Raw genomic sequence first — 15,515 nt, 5'->3', positions numbered from 1 at the left:
AGCCCTAGACCCCACCTCTAAGCCTCTAGTCACGCCTCTCAAGGCCAGGCTCCGCCCCTAAAGCTGCCCGTTTGGGTCCTCTAGGTCCCGCCCCCGCGCATTCTGCCACGCCCCCACAAAACAGGCTCCGCCCCCCAAGAGTAGGCCCCCGCCTCCGGGCCGCTAGCTAGGCTCTCTAGAGCTGCAGCGCGGCTGGCTGTGCCTTTGTCTGGGCCCCAGTCCCCCTCGGTGTGGGCTGAGGCCCAACCGGCTCCACGCCAGACGTGGCCTGGAGTGTGGGATGAAACTTGGACGCCACTCGGTAGGGCATCGAGACCTCTGCACACACCGCTCCTTCACTCCATGTGTTCCACACCGAGTCCACAGCAAAACCACTTTCGCGGGGGTCCCACAAGCACGCAACTTTCATAGAGTTTCACACTCACAAAGTTATAAGTGTACTTTGCGGAGCTTCTGCTTCAAGTCAGTTTAACTTTGTTAAAAGTCAATCCTATTGCTTCGAAACAATGAGGTGTTGGACCCCAGCTTGAGTGCTCTGTGGCCCTGAGCTGCCCCCAGCTGTCACTCCCACAGCTCATGCGCACATTTACTAACACTCTTTGGGGCTCACAAGCTCTTGCAAGACTTCTCAACCCTCACACACACTCAGCTGCTCACATCGACTTCGCGTTTATATTTACATTTTTGTTTACGTTTCAGGTATCCCAACAAGCTATGAAGCATCTTTCATTTATTAAATGTTTGTTTTGTGTACACGTGCACATGTATGTGTGTGTGCCTGCATACAGGCCACAGTGCACATATGGAGGTCAGAGGAGTTTTGGGAATTGATGATCTCCTACCACGTGGGTTCAGGGGATCCAACTCAGGTAGGCAATTAAGCTTGGTGGCAAGTATTTGTACCCACTGAGCCATTTCTCTGGACCATATGTATGTTTGCTCACACCAGTTCTTCATATGTTTTACACTAGGGTTTATGTATTTTTTTACACACTCACCAGACTCTATATTCTACATTTTTCTCATACATTCATCCCAGGCCTTGAGTGGGTGCTCGATACTGAACAAGATGGCCCTCCTACTCCTCCCTAGACCACAGACAATATGAAGCATTCAAAGAATCAGTCTGATTCACATAGATCATTCCCAGAGACACACCAGCTCTCATACCCAGGTTCATATACAGATGGGCTCTGCCACAGACTTGATCTCAGGTGTTCTTGGTAAATCATGGTCATCGTTGCACTTCCGCTATAGCCCATGGGCAGGCACATAAGCCTGGAGCCCAGGAGTGTCTCTACCATCTACTCAGGGCCCCTTTTCTGACTGAAATTTTCCAGGCAGCCCCAGGCTAGTGGGTGGAGAGAAAAATAACTGGAGTGTGTATGTGCACGCGCGCATGTGTGTAGGTTTGAGGAAACCCTTTGAGTAATGATAGAGGGAGGGGAATACAAACCCAAGTTTCCATTGTTTCCTGAGAGTTGCTAGGTTCCAGAGACTCCTGGCGGGCTTTGCAGCCAGGAGTGAGGTGGGCTGTGGACAGAAGGAAATGCCCAGTTCACTGGATGGCGCCAGCCCTGTCCGGAAAACATGTTCCCTGTGATAGGGGCCAAACACTTAGGGACCTGAGAAAACACTGACATCGTGACTCTTATTCCACAGAGACCCCCATCTCCAAAAGACTGAGTTCTTCCCTGTCCCACGGGCATAGCTATAGGGGACCAACTCAGAGCATGAAGAGCAGAGAACACATCCAAGTGGGCCTGCCAACGCCCTGGCCCCAGCCCAGGCTCCAGGCACAACACCTAATAAGGTCTGCCGCTGCTCCTGGCAGGGGGGTGGGACAGACAGGGAAGGCATGCCCAGTCATGGCCCCTAGTGGTCCCTGTTCTGATGAAGGGGACAAGGGAGGACACAACCCTGCCTCATGCCGTTCTCAGTCCGACAGAAAAGGCTGCTCAACCACCTAGCAGTGCAGACCCGAACAAACCACTCAGCCTCCCCTGCCAGTCTCGCATAGGAAGCAAGGGCCATGCTGACTTTCCTCAGAGTAAAGGCTAAAGTTAATTGATTGAAAGGGAAAGAAAAGGAAAGGGAAAGAAGTGTCAGGCTAGAGAAAACGGCTCAGCGAGTAAGGGTACTTGTCACCAAGTCTGACAACTGGAGGTCAGAGCTCCACCCTGGAACCTACATGGTAGAGAAGAGAATCTGTTCCAGAAAGCTGTCCTCCGAGCTCCACACATATGCTATGTGTGCTTCGGCATGAGTAAACCTCCCCCGGACACACACGCATAAATAAACACATTTAATTTGGGCTGGAAAGATGGCTCATCAGTTAAAGCATGCTCCACTCTTGCAGCGAACTTGAACTTTGTTCCAGCACCCACACTAGGTGGTTCACAATCGCCTGTGCCTCCGAGGGCACTGCACTCACGTGTACAGCCCCACATGTACACACACACATAATTTGAGAATAAAAGAAATATTTTAAAGGAGTTTCAAAAGCTGAGGATGTAGTTCAGTGGGCAGAGTGCTCGCCTAGCGTGCGTGAGGTTATGGGTTTGATCCCCGGCACCATATAAACTAGTGGTGTTTTCCTATAACCCCAAAACCTGAGAGCTGGGATGGTGATGGAAAGATTGCCACAAATTCAAGAGCAGCTTGAACTACATAAGACCTTGTCCCAAAAGAAGAAAGGAAACAGGGGAGGGGGAGGAGGGAAAGGAGGAGGAGTTGGCATATAGCTAACACTGAATAGGGGTGGACACTCTTTTAATACTTTCTTATTTTGAATTTTTTTTTATTTTCGTAAGTTAGGTTTTCCTATTGATGAATTGACATCAGGGGTGCTGATTGTCAGGACCGCTGGAACCTTTTCATGCATTTGGAGTAGTTGGTCTTGTCAGACTTTATTTTTCTCACTGCCAGCCCCCAATAATGACACAGAAATTTATTAATTATAAAAGCTTGACCTTAGTTTAGTCCTGTTTCTGACTAGCTCTTATAATTTAAATTAATGAGTTTCTATTAGTCTACATTTTGCCTCATGGCTTGTTACCTGTGCTCCATTCTGATTCCGTACAATCGACTTCCTTAGTGTTTCCCTGGTGTCTTCTGTTGGGCCAGATTCTTTTTTTTTTTAATTGTTTTCATTGAACTATACATCTTTCTTCGCTCCCTCCCATCCTCTCCCCTCCTCTTCTACCCTCTCCCATGGTCCCATGCTCCCAGTTTACTCAGGAGATCTTGTATTTTCCTACATCCCATGTAGTTTAGGAAGAAAGTTTGGGTTTTGTGTTTTCTTTGTTTTTGTTTTTCGAGACAGGTTTCTCTGTAGTTTTGGAGTCTGTTCTGAAACTAGCTCTTAAGACCAGGCTGGCCTCGAACTCACAGATCCACCTGCCTCTGCCTCCTGAGGCTGGGATTAAAGGCGCGTGCGCCACCACCACCTAGTGTGGTCACTCTTTTTAATCCTTTCCTTTTTTTTTTTTTTTTTTTTTTTGGTTTTTCGAGACAGGGTTTCTCTGTGGCTTTGGAGCCTGTCCTGGAACTAGCTCTGTAGACCAGGCTGGTCTCGAACTCACAGAGATCCGCCTGCCTCTAATCCTTTCTTTTTTTGATATGTAGCTCAGACTAGCCTTGAACTCACAACCGACCTGCCTTCTGAGTGCCGGGATTACAGATACGTTTAGCTATGTTCAACTCTGTTCCTATTTCTAGGTGTGCTCTCAATCTGATGAGAAAAAAAAAAAAAAACAAGGCTACTGCCCAGAAGCTTGAATCTGGGAGCGGAGCAGCCCCTGTGCCCTCTCCATCTGACGGTGAGCTGCAGCCCCTACCCAAGGCTCTCTGGCCAGAGGTGGGAGGACATCCTGGTACTATGTGGGAGGGAACTCCCTGTCTGATGAAGAAGGCTGACTTCAGAGTTGGCAATAGACCAGCCTGGTGGCAGGGTTTTTCCAAGGCCTGGCCTGTGTATGGGGAGGTCAGCATCCGTGACAAATCTCATGGCATGAGCTGCCTCCGTGTCTTTTCCTTACCTCAGGCCCTGTTCAGAATCACAGATTTAGCTTCTTGCTTGATTTGCTCATAGCTCCAGGGACAGGGGAACAAGCATGCCTTTGTAGATGTTTGGTCAAGATGAACCCAGGCCTATAGGCCATGCTTCCTGAAAGGGTTTGAGGAAAGAGATAGGAAAGCTGACTGGGGCCTGGAGGAAACCAGCTGACACCAGGAAAATAGGGCTTGCCCAAAGAAGCCCCACCCGTCTGGGGATCAGTGATCTACCTATTTATTCGGCATCCTCTCCTTTCCACGTAGGGGTTTGGCTGGCTGGTTTATAGAGTGCAGTCCTTAGCATCTCTAGTAAATGTTCTCAAGTTGTTCTGTCTCGGGCCAGGCTGTCGTCTCCTTGTATGGCTTAGAAGAGGAGCTGGGCTTTTCAGAGCCTCTGAGGTGCCTGTAACTACACCAAAGATGCTCGCAACTCGAGTGCTTGTCAGCATCTTTAAGACAGAAACAGCTTAAGCGTTTCAACAAGGTCCCGTGAGGAAGGAGGGACCATGAGAGCTGTGGAACAGGAGCTGGGAACTTTTAGAACAGTGGCTACAGTTATGGCTTGCCTCTCCAAATATGGGAGGAACAGCTTCTTCTGGTTTCTAATTGATTCCAAATCTTTTCCCTGCCTCAGATCCTCTCACCAGTCTAATGTTTTCTTTCCTCTTTCTTCCTTTCTTCCTTCCTTCCTTCCTTCCTTCCTTCCTCCCTCCCTCCCTCCCTTCCTTCCTTCCTTCCTTTTTCTTTCTTCTTTCCTTTTCCCCCCTTTGTTGTTAATTATTCAGGACCGCCCTGAACAGTTGAGCAGGTTGTTCTCATCACAAAGATAGTAGGCTTCCAAGCAAGCCAATAGGGTTCGGTGATGTGTCTTGTGGGCTCCATCTGCATCTACCGAGAGTTTTTTTTTTGGTAACATAAGTGAAGGTGCTGTGTGCACTTTAAGGGCTAGCTGTGCGCTATGTTCTTTGAATAAGAAAGCAGTTACTATGGCCAAGAGTTTCCATTGCCTGTGTGGGAAAACAGGCAGAGACAGGATCTGTCCTTGGCTTGGTCTGGAACCAGAAACTGATGTGAATGAGCTAGGGTTGATGGGAGGACTAAAGAGTAGGAGGAAGAGAAAAAGGCACCACCTTGGGAGGCAATAAACTTTCCCGCGAGCAGGGAAGGTCAGGCTGGGGTGACTGGCAAGATCCTGTCTTGCTCATCTTTCCAGTCTTTTATCACTGACATGCACCCACCTTGACAGAAGCCTTCCCCAGCTTCCCATAGAGGATGTATCCCTAGCTTCCTACAGTTCCACGCCCAAACATCTCGACCACTGAGCCAGTCTCAGAATGACTTGCTGTCACGAGGCCTCGAAAACAGCAGCTGGTACGCTGTTTTGCTCGGCCTTCTTTCCACTAACATCTCCACGAAGAGCACAGTGTCCAGTGTGGACCTGGCACCGAGGCCATTTTCATTTTCACATGGGTGAAAGAACAGATTGCTTTCAGCCGGCCTGCCTTGTGTCATGAGTGTTCCTCCTTTTTCGCTTGGTTTTTTGTGTTTTTTTTTTTGTTTTTGTTTTTGTTTTTTTTAAGACAGGGTTTCTCTGTGTAACAGTCCTGACCTCGAACTCAGAGATCTTCCTGCCCCTGTCTCCCAAGTGCTGGGATTAAAGGCATGCACCATCATGCCTAGCCAAATGTTCCTCTTCTTTTCTTTTCCCCTTAGTCCTGGGAATCGAACCCAGGCCCTCACACATGCGAAGCAAGTTCTCTACTACGGAGCTATGTTCTTAATCTCCTTTAATTTTTTGACACAGGGTCTCACTAAGTTGCCCAAGCAGACCCTGAGTAACCCAGACAAGTCTTGAGATTGAAATTCTCCTGCCTCGGATTCCAGAGTACCAGGAATTGCAGGTTTCTATCACCAGGCCAGGTCCTGGCTTATGCCTCAAGCAGAGAAAAATCCCTTCCACAGTTGAGTCAGCCTGGAGTCTTGTTGGATCTGACAAGATCCGAGAAGTAAACAGGTGTGGTTTTTGTTTCTGTTTTGGTTTGGTTTGGTTTTGGTTTTTGACACAGTGTCTCACTATGTAGCCTTGACTGACCTAGACCTCTCTATGTAGACCAGGCTGGCCTCAGACTCACAGAGATCTGCTTGCCTCGGCCACCTTAATGCTAGGCCATATCCCGCTCACTATTGTGTTTTAAGACAGGGTCTCAGGTAGCACTGACAGATCTCAGGCTCACTGTGTAACTAAGGATGACCTTGAATCCCTGACCCTCTTTCTTCTGACCCTCTTTCTTCTACCTCCCAAGTCCTGGGATTACAGGTGTGACCACCACACGTACGTGAGGTCTGAATCCAGAGCCTCGTGCATGCTAGGCAAGTGTACCACCAACTGAGACAAACCCTCAACTCTAACGTTTCCAGATGAGAACACTGAGGCCCAGAGGCTGAAGTGACTTGCTGAGAGGGCTCAGTCAGAAAAAGGGAGAGGCCTGGTTTGGTTCTTGTGTGATTCCAGAACAGAAAGTGATTCCTTTGGCCAGGGCTTTCGCCTTGCTAGCTGTGCCCCCACCCCACCCCCAGGGTCTTTACACACTACCTGCCATTTTCTTACTTCCAGGCAGAGTCCTGGGCTCCAGGCAGGGATCCCATCCTGCAGCTCCTGGGTCTCCTGCCCTCCCACCCAGATGCCCCAAGGGAAAGGGGTTCTTTGGGAATCGCTGTCCTTTTTTTTTTATTGTTATGACATCTGTATTGTGGGGGCGTGGCACACATGCTGTGGGTGCATATGAGGAGGTCAAAGGACACCTTTCATGAGTCAGTTCTCTCTCTCTGCCTTGTGGGCCCCAGAGATGGCACTCAGGTTGTTAGATTTGGTGGCAGCAGCAGGCAGATCCTCAGCTGCTGAGCCGTCTCACCTGCCTGGAAATTCTGCATGCTTTCCCACATTGTGACCATGTCCTGGCAAAGTGTCCACACAAGTCTTAAGTGGGTTGAACTTTTTAATCTGTCCCTCCTCAATGTATTTGTGGAAAGACCCCACCTGTTTTTCTGGGGAAAACTTTTTTGTTTTGTTTTTTGTTTTATTCAAGACAGGGTTTCTTGGTATAGTCCTGGCTGTCCTGGAACTCGCTCTGTGGACCAAGCTGACCTCGAACTCAGAGATCCGTCTGCCTCTGCCTCCCAAGTGTCAAGTGCTGAGATTAAAGGCGTGCTCCACCACTGCCCCGTGTGGGAAAAAACCTTTTACCATTTCACAGGGCCTGTGCTGTTTAGGACATGGTTTATGAATGCTACTCCAGAAACGGAGTGCTGAGCTGACCATAAAATGGTCTTTATCGTTTCAATCCGTCACTGTGGCCCTCACCCCACAGACCTCTTTAATCAAGCTGGAATGCTTGGGGGCCCTATCCACCCCCTCACATTCCCACCCACAAGGCCCAGCTTTAGCCCAGAAGGCTTCTATGCAGGCCACGAGTTGGACCGCCACCAATGTCCCTGCCCTCTGCTCCTCCAGGCAGGGCAGGCATTGTCCCTCACTGTATGTGCGCCAGTGAGGACGGACGGGTCCATGTCTTGCTTCTTCTCACTTAACACTCTTTTTATAAACATGGTTCAATGTGTCAGCAAAGACCACGGCTACTTAAAAATGAATCTATGGACTGGTGCCAGCCCCCAAACTGTTTATTACCAGTCTGAGATAAGAAGCCGTTGCTCCGAAGCGTCGGTCGACGGTGTCATTAAGCATCCTGTTCAGCCCAGCTGACGTTTTCTTCTTTCCACTCCTTCTCCATATTGCACACAGCACAGAGATTTATATTTTGGCATGAACTGTTTCCATCTCTCCATCTTTCTCTCCCACAGCTGTGGATGGGGTCCAGGGCCTTGTCCGTGTCCACTGGCATCCCTAGCTTGTGGTAAAGCCTCTTGTGTTAGATGGGAATCACTGGCAGTTTGTGAGCTGGTACTTTCGGATAGTGTTCTTTCCGTGTGACCTCTCTTTCTTTCTTTCTCGCCCCTCCCTTTTGCGACAGGGCCTCTCATAACAAAGGCTGGCTCCAGATTCACTACCTAGCCAAGCATGACCTTGAATTTCTGATCCTCCTGCTACCATCTCCCAAGTACTAGGATTACAGGGGTATGCCACCATGCCTGTCTATGCAGGGCTGGGGGTCAAGTCTGGGGCTTTGTACTGGCTAGGCAAGCACTCTACCTACTGACCTGCCTCCCTGGCCCACAGGTGCCATCAACCCTCTCCTGCTGCTGGGTGTTTGCCCTGTCTGCAGGTCTTGGTTACTAAGCAAACATCCTGGCAACGGCTCTTTGTACATCCATGTGTTTACTCTAGTAACTCCTTCCATGTATTTTTTTTTTTAGGTTCATTGGTGTTTTGCCTGCGTGTATGTCTGTGTGAAGGTGTCAGAGCGTCTGGAACTGGAGTTCAGACAGTTGTGAGCTGCCATGTGGGTGCTATGAATTGAACCCGGTCCTCTGGAAGAAGAGACGATGCTCTTAGCCCCTGAGCCACCTCCCCAGTCCAACTCCCTCCACTTTTAAGGACCACAAATCTGAGGCCAGATAGACTGAGAGACTTTCTGCAGGGACACAGTGGCAGGGAGAAATAGCCTTCCCCTGACTCCCCCAACCCCCACATGGGCCTCTTAACCCCTGGCCCCCTTGTTCCTTCCTCTGATCCACACTGCCCTTCCTACTGGGCAGACTTTCCGTTTCTTTGGTGATTTTTCTTTTACAAGGCTGTGAGCCCTCTGTACTCTTCTTGCATGTTGTCTTTTGCAGTCCGAGAGAAATCCTTTTGGAATGTCCTGTGCCTTCTCCCTCCAAGTTCCCGGCTTTGTTCAATTGTTCCCCAGAAATTCCTGCCTGGTTGGGGCGGGAGGGGGGGCGGGGGGAGGCTGTGCATGAGGCTGGTGAAAAGTTGGCCAAAAATAGTGAGAGTAACGCAGCCCTGCAAGAGCAAGGGCCTTTTGTTGTTGTTATTGTTGTCCCCCCAATCCCCAACTGCAGATCTCAAGCCAAAGGGAGGTGGGTGCAGTTTGGGATGAAGTGGGGTACCAATTAACTGGTATAGACAAAAAAAGCAGGGGAGAATAAGATGGGGCTGGGCCTGGGGAGTGCGGTGAAGGAAGGGTGGGCTGAGGCCTAGAAGGCCCAGGAATAGGATGTGCATCTGGTCCACAAACATCAGCAATTAAAGCAGCTATATTTCCTTTTCAGACTCTTGGAACTGAGATATTGGGTTATCTGTTTATAAAAGACAGTATTGAACTTTTTATTTTTTTTCTTGAGGCAGGGTCTTGGATAGTCCCAGCTATTCTGAAGCTCCTTAAGTTACTGAGGATGACATTGAACTCCAATCCTCTTGTCTCTCTGTCCCAGAACTGACACTGCAGGCACAAACCACCATGCTGATCCTTTGTAGTGCTAGGGATTAAACCCAGGACTGCATGCATGCTAGGCAAGTCCTCTACTGACTGAGAACACCTCTAGGCATAGCAAATTACTTTTTTTCTTTTTCTTTTTTTCCAACACAGGGTTTCTCTGTATAACAGCTCTGGCTGTCCTAGAACTCATTTTGTAGATCAGACTGGCCTTGAACTCACTGAGATCCACCTGCCTCTGCCTCCCCCAAGTGCTGAGATTTCCCGGCTAGTAAATTACTTTTAATGTGTAAAAATCGCCAGTATGATTCTCCTCTACCAAGTGGCATTAAATATTGAGGACCTTGGAGATCACATCTGGGATCAACAGTGGTTCTGAGGAAATTGCCCTCTCATTTACCACTTTCTGGAACACACCTGTTTCAGGTTTACTCTGTGCTGTTTGGAACCACGACACTGACGCACACTGTGGTATTACCCACTCTTTTTATTTAATCTTTAAAATTTTTAAACAATGCTTTATGATTTATTTTTATTTTATGTTCACTGGCATTTTGTCTGCATGTGGATCTGGTGAGGGTGTCGAATCCCCTGGAGCTGAAGTTACAGACAGTTGTGAGCCACCATGTGGGTGCTTAGACTTGAACCCAGGTCCTCTGGAAGAAGAGCCAGTGCTTTTCACTGAGCCATCCCCCAGCCCCAGGTGTTACACAGTTTTAATCACAGCACATGGAAGGCAGAGGCAAGAGGACCAAGACAAATTCCGTGCCAGCTACATGTTGAACTGTAGTCCAGCCAGGGACTCAAAAAGAAAAAAAAGTGGGGGACGGAAGATACACTCTTTGGGGGAGCAGCCCAACCCCTCCTCCAGTTAAACATCACCCATCATTTGTCCAATTCGTTGTATTTTGGAGGCCAAGTTCCCCTCCCGGCTTCTCTTAGGATCTATTCAGATGGCTCAGCAGGTAGAGGAGTTTACTACCAAGTCTGGCAACCTGAGTTCAATCCCCAGCACCCACTTGATAGAAGGCGAGAACTCCCACGAGCTGTCCTCTCACCTACACACGTGTGCCACGGGACTTGTTCGTGTACATATACACACAGGAAAAAGAAAGCCTGCGGGGACGCAGAGAGCCAAGACCCTAATTCAAGCCTGGAAAACAGTGGGAATGCCCCCCAACACTGGCACAGTGCAGCAGGTGCAAAGGACTTTCTTGTCCCCTCCCAGCCACGCTGTCACCCAGCCCAGGAGGCCACAGCATTGTTCTGCTGCAGGCATGCTGCTTCCTGTTTACATGGCTCCTGCAGGTGGGGGGACCTCCTGTAGCTTCAGCACGACTGGAAGGAACAGGGGACCTTCTCGAATATGTTTATATTCTCTAGGCTTGGGTTCAATAGCCTGTAGAAGGGACTTGTGACTAGCGGGCACCCATCCCAGGGCGCAGTTTGGATCAAGGGCAGAGATCCTGTCCCTACAGGATGTAATCTAATTTCCAGGCAATGGGCAAACTTCACCTGAGCACCTACTATGCACTGGGTTCTCTGACAATGTGTGGCATGCGTTATGTACCCACTGTTTGCATTCGCAGAGCACCTGCTCCTTTCCAGTGTCATCATGAAGATGAAGATGATGGCATACCCATTCCAGACGCAGTGCCCTCTGATGATGCCAAGGAGGCTCTGGAAGCCGCTGAGTTCCAGGCACCTGATTGAAATGATTTACACCAGGTCCCTCTGTGCCACGGTGTCCTGTTCCACAAAATGGCACCAGTGCTTTCCTTAAAGAGTCAATGTGGCGGGGCTGGAGAGATGGCTCAGTGGTTAAGAGCATTGCCTGCTCTTCCAAAGGTCCTGAGTTCAATTCCCGGCAACCACATGGTGGCTCACAACCATCTGTAATGAGGTCTGGTGCCCTCTTCTGGCCTGTAGACATACACACAGACAGAATATTGTATACATAATAAATAAATAAATAAATGTATGTTTTGAAAAAAAAAAAAAGAGTCAATGTGGCGATTAAATGGCTAGGTGTAGCCAGTGCGTTCGCTTAGGGCTTCAGAGGTCAGGCCAAGCCGTTGTCGCTTCCTTTCCTAGTGCCTGGGAAGAGCGTGGGGATGCAAATGGAGCCATGGTGCCACAGCTCCTGGTCTCAGTTCTACTTCTGACATAGGCCTAAGTTAGGTGAAACTGAGTCACGGCCCTGAGATGTCTGCATTTTAGGGACTCAACATATTTTGTTCTCAGACACGTGCACACTTTTCTGACACTTTTTCCTCCAGATACTTTTCTTGGTTGTTTTGAAGAAAAGGTCTCTTAGCCCAGGCTCGCCTCTGTGATTATGGGTACATGCTATTACCTCTAGCTTCTTCTGTTGTTTTAAAGAAAAGCGCAGTCTCTTTCAAGTCAAAATTTAGTGATTAGTTACTAGATGAACAATTAACAGGCAGCTCTCTAACAGAGAAGTTGCAGCATGGTGGTATATCCTTTAATGTCAGGACTCGGGAGGAAGAGGCGGGTGGATCTCTGTGAATTCTGGAGTAACCTGGTCTACATTAGTGAGTTCCAGGCTTGTAGTCCCGGATGCTTGGGAAGCTGAGATAGGAAGACCGTGAGTTCAAAGTCAGCCTGTAACTTGTCCTATAGCTCAGAGTCAAAGTGCTCTGCTAGCGTAAGGTCCTGACTCCAGTCTTTGAACTAAAAAGGAAGATTAAAAGGAAGCATTTTGAACCTAACTCCACAGCATGGAGGCATGTCATCTTATTGGGTTTGTCGCTGTCTGCTGTGTTTCTTACGGAAGGGTCAGCCCTTAGTCTCCTTTGCACCCATTCAAATGGTTTTTACTAGTTTGCCGTAGCTGTAGGCAGGACCACTCTCCTGGCCGAGGACCCTGGACTGCACAAAAAAGCGAGGGGAAGCCTGGTGACAGTGACACTTCATCCATCCTTCTGTTTATCCTGACTGTGGACTCAGTGGGACCATCTGCTTCAAACTCCTACTGTTTTGACTTCCCTAACACGGTGGGTTGCACCTTGAACTGTGAGCGGAAAGAAACCCTTTCTCCCTATATGGTTGCCAGTCATCAAAGCGACAGGAAAAGAAGAATAGAGTTACTTTTCTTTGTTTTTGTAACATCATGAAGAGCTATCTTCCTTTTGATTTTTTTTTTTTTTTTTTTTTTTTTTGTTTTTCGAGACAGGGTTTCTCTGTGGCTTTGGAGCCTGTCCTGGAACTAGCTCTGTAGACCAGGCTGGTCTCGAACTCACAGAGATCCTCCTACCTCTGCCTCCCGAGTGCTGGGATTAAAGGCTATCTTCCTTTTGAAAGAATTGAATATAACCAAAGCACTTTAGATAGTGCCTGGCACATAATTAAGAGTTAAATAGAGCCAGGTGGTAGTGGTACACTCCTTTAATCCCAGCACTCAGGAGGCAGAGGCAGGCGGATCTCTGTGGGTTCGAAGCCAACCTGATCTACAAGAGCTAGTTCCAGGACAGGCTCCAAAAGCTACAGAGAAACCCTGTCTCGAAAAACCAAAAACAAAAACGAGTTCAATGAATGTTGACTGGTGTTATTAATAGCATGAGTTACTGAACATCCACAAGTAAGGCTCTGTCATACTTCTGAGTGGATCAATGTCACCATTATGAAGCACCTGTTGGCCACGAGGTCCAGCGTTCACTAACATTATAAAAAGGATTTACTGTGAGCCAGACTGGGTCAGGTGCTGGTAATGTCAAGAGAGACAAATGTCGAGAGAGAGAGAGCCCTGCACTCCAATTCAAGGAAACTGGACCTTTTTGGAGGGGAACATTTCTAGAAAAGCCAGGGGTGTAGCCTGCTCTTCTGCCTGCCTCAGAGCTAGAGGAGCACTGACCCAGGTCCAGACAGAGGCGGATTTGAGCAGCTGCTGAGAGGGCACCAAAGTCAGCTCTGTTTCTCATGCTAGGGCAGAAAGGATTGTGCCAAACTGTTCCTGTGATTGTCCATCAGGGGAAGGGAAGCTGGTCAGTGTGGACTAAGTGGGCATCTTATGCTGGGGAGGAGAGGAATAAGGGACAGAGAACTGAGATTGCTGCATGCTGAGCCCTGAGCCAAAGAAGGAATCAAAAACAGAAGTGAATCCATGAACTCAAAGGACCAGAAGCTTGATGGCTCCTTTTTCCTTCCTCCTGTCCTTATGCTCCCATGAGGGGGATTCTTGGTCTGTTCCCCTCTCTGCTTGACCATAAGAACTTGCCAAACAGAGGCTTCAGCAGGTCACTGTTGTTTCTAAGCACAAAGGAATTTTGGGAGCCTCGAAGTTCTCTGTATTTTCTCAAGCATCCCCATTCTATACTCAGAGATGCTGTTGGCCTTCATGTTGCCAGGGAGACGAGAGTGTCAACAATAAAGACAAGGTCTCAAGTCTCCAGTCAGACAGAATTGGGCACAAAGGTGGGCAGTGACTGATGGGAAGCCCAGCAAGATGGCTGGGGACCGCAGGAACTAGTGTTTGTGTGGATCACTCTCGGTTCTCAGTCTAAGAGGCTCCAGGCCTGGTCTGGGACAAGAGGACACACTCAGGAACACGAGTCCAGGGGCACATAGATCACTGAAGCTATACATTCAAATTTGCAGATGGGGAAAACAGACCTGGAGGGCGGAGCGGAGGATCCGAGGCCTCGGGGGCGGCTAGGTTCCATATGGGGCTGATATCCCTGAATCTAAATCAGTTGGGATCTGAGTCCTCGGCAGCCCAGGCAATATCTTCCCAGACATTCGAGGTAGCTGAAGGAAAGACCACCTCATCCTAACCCCATCGAGCCCAATCCAGTCCGGATGGACTTGGTCACTTCAGAGAGCACCCAGCAGGGTCTCCTCCCTCCCATGGAGAAGTCTGGCTGCCATCAAAAAGGTCTGTTGTGTCCGTGTGAAGGAGGACACATAATGTTGAGTCTGGCTCAGTGGTTCAGGTGTTATCACAGAACTAACTCTGGAGTTCTTGGGCCAGCCTGGGCTACATGAGACCCTGCCTCAAAAAAGAGCAGAGATGAGAAAAGCTCCCACCGTTGTAGTAACAGTTCCTCAAGAGAGACGAGCTGGAGATTTCTGAGATTAGTGGGCTTTCCACTCACCCTGTAAGTCATTTTTTGTTCATTCAGAGGGCACTGTGACATTTGTACCTTTGTTCCTAACATTGGAAAAAAAAATCAGGACCTGGTGAGGTGGCTCAGCAGGTAGAGGCGCTTGCGGCTAAGCCTGAGGACCCGAGTTCAATCCCAGCTAGACTCGCACGTTAGGAGAGAACTGACTTCTGCAAGTTGTCCTCTGGTTTCTGTTCTTACGCAGTAGAATGAGTGCAAGTGCACACACACACACACACACACACACACACACTGTAATTTTAAAAAATCAGATCTCACCAGGTGGTGGTGCTGCGTGCCTTAAATCCCAGTGCTTGGGAGGCAGAGGCAGGCAGATCTCTGTGAGTTTGAGGCCAGCCTGGTCTACAGAATGAGTTCCAGGACAGGCTCCAAAGCTACAAAGAAACCTTATCTCAAAAAAGAAAAAAAAACTCAAACAGAAGCTTGTTCACACCTCTTAGCCAATAGAGAATCGGGGCTAGAAAAATGACCTTTGGGGACAAGGGCTCTAGCTCAGTGGGTAGCATGCATTAGGCCTTGAGTTTGATCCCAACCATTACATAAACCAAGTCTGGCAGTATCTATCTGTAATCCCAGCACTCTAGAGGTAAAGGCAGGGGGAGCAGGAGTTTTAGGTCATCTTGGCGACATAGAATTTGAGAACAGCCTGAGCTATATAAGACCCTCGGGCTGGTGAGTTTTTTAGGTCAACTTTACACAGCCTATAGTCATCTGAGAGGAAGGAACCTCAACTGAGAAAATGCCTCTGTAGGATTTGGCCATAGACAAGCCTGTAGGCCAATTCTTAGTTGTCAATGCAGGAGGGCCCAACCCCTTGTGGGTGGGAACACTTTGGGCTGGTGGGCCTGGGTTCTGAATGAAAGCAGGTCAAGCAAGCTACGAGGAGCAAACCAGTAAGCAGCGCCCCTCCATGGCCTCTGCA

Source organism: Microtus pennsylvanicus, chromosome 13 (assembly GCF_037038515.1).
Source record: "Microtus pennsylvanicus isolate mMicPen1 chromosome 13, mMicPen1.hap1, whole genome shotgun sequence".
In the NCBI taxonomy this organism is placed as follows: domain Eukaryota; kingdom Metazoa; phylum Chordata; class Mammalia; order Rodentia; family Cricetidae; genus Microtus; species Microtus pennsylvanicus.
This window is presented reverse-complemented; position numbering follows the sequence as displayed.